Here is a 2052-nt window from a genome sequence, read left to right as displayed (position 1 = left end):
CTGAATCTAGGATGCAGGATCGTACCAGCCAGATACCAACCTCGGAAATGAACTCTCAAGGACTATACAAAACCAAAAGAATTACAACAGAGAATCAGAGACTTTAATGTGTACATGACAACAGCATCAGAACAATAAAAGAGGGAATAAACAGTGTAGGTATAGAACCTTCTAATGGAGAGGAAGGCAAGGCGATACCAAGTAATAATAGAGTGCTTCAAACCTAGGAAGATAATGGTAAATTTCAAGATAACCACAAAGAAAGTTAACAAACCTACTCATCAAAATAAAGAAGAAAAACATAAAATCTCAGTAAAAGCAGAACCTATAAAAACAAAAGAAATAAAAATAATCCACAAACAAAATCAATTCAGTGCAGGAGAGTAAGAGGAACAAAGAAAACTTCAGCACCACAAAAAAAGCAATACAAAGTGACAGCACTAAACTCACCTATCAATAATTACACTGAATGTAAATGGACTAAATGCACCCATAAGGAGACGGAGAATGACAGACTGGATTAAAAAACAGGATGCATCAATAAGGGACACACCTTAGAAACAAAGATGTAAATTTATTAAAAATCAAAGGATGGAAATATATATATCAAGCAAACAGCTACCAAAAAAGAGCAGGAGTGGCAATACTAACCTCAGAGAAAATAGACTTTAAAACAAAATCCACCATAAAAGACAAAGAAGGACACTATGTAATGATTAAGGAGACAATCCATCATGAAGTCGTAACCATAATAAACATCTACATACCCAATGACAGGGCTCCAAAATACATAAAACAAACTCTAACAGCACTGAAAAGAGAAACTAACAGTCCCTCAATAATAGTAGGAGACTTCAACACACCATTCTCGGTAAAGGACAGAACATCTAGAAAGAAATTTAACAAAGATACAGAAGACCGAAAGGGCACAATCAGCCAACTTTACCTCATAGACATATATAGATCATTGCACCCAACAGCTGCAAAGCACACATTCTTTTCCAATGCACGTGGAAAAGAATAGAACACATCTTAGGCCACAGAGCAGCCCTCAACAAGATGCAAAACGTTGAGATAATACAAAGTATCTTCTCTGACTACAACGCCATCAAGGTAGAAATTAACAACAGGAAGAGCAAGGAAAAATAATCAATTACATGGAAACTGAATAACACCCTGCTTACAAACCACTGGGTGATAGAAGAAATCGGAGATGGAATCTAAAAAATTCCTAGAATTGAACGAGAATGAAAACACATCATACCAAAACATTGGGACACAGCAAAGGCACCCCTCAAAAGACAATTTATAGCAATAGATGCACACATCAAAAAAGAAGAAAAGGACAAAATCAAAACATTAAATATAAAACTGGAACAAGTAGAAAGAGAACAGCAAAAAAAGCCCACAGCCACTAGAAGAAAGGAAATAATAAAGATCAGAGCAGAAATAAATGAAATAGACATAGAAAAACAATAGAAAGAATCAACAAAACCGAAAGTTGGTTCTTTGAAAGAATCAACAAAATCGACAAACCACTGGCCAGATTAACAAAAGAAAAACAGGAGAGGACACAAATAACCCAAATAAGATACAAAATGAGGGACATTACCACAGACCCAACTGAAATAAAAAGGATCATAACAGAGTATTATGAAAAACTATACTCCAATAAATTTGAAAACATAGAGGAAACAGATAAATTTCTAGAAACACCCTACCTACCCAAATTAACACAGTGATGTTAAAAATCTAAACAGACCCATAACAAGAGAAGAGATTGAAAAGGTAATTAAAAAAAAACAAAAAAAAAAAACCTTCCAACAGAGACAATCCCTGGCCTGGATCACTTTGCTGGAGAATTCTACAAAACATTCAGAGAAGAGCTTATACCAGTACTACTTAAACTATTTCAGAGCATAGAAAAGGAAGCGACACTTCCGAATTCATTCTATGAAACCAGCATAACCCTGATACTAAAACCAGGCAAAGATTCCACAAAAAAGAAAATTACAGACCAATATCTCTCATGAATATAGACGCAAAAATTCT

The sequence above is a fragment of the Trichechus manatus genome, unplaced genomic scaffold, assembly GCF_000243295.1.
Source record: "Trichechus manatus latirostris isolate Lorelei unplaced genomic scaffold, TriManLat1.0 scaffold00052, whole genome shotgun sequence".
NCBI classification, from domain to species: domain Eukaryota; kingdom Metazoa; phylum Chordata; class Mammalia; order Sirenia; family Trichechidae; genus Trichechus; species Trichechus manatus.
This window is presented reverse-complemented; position numbering follows the sequence as displayed.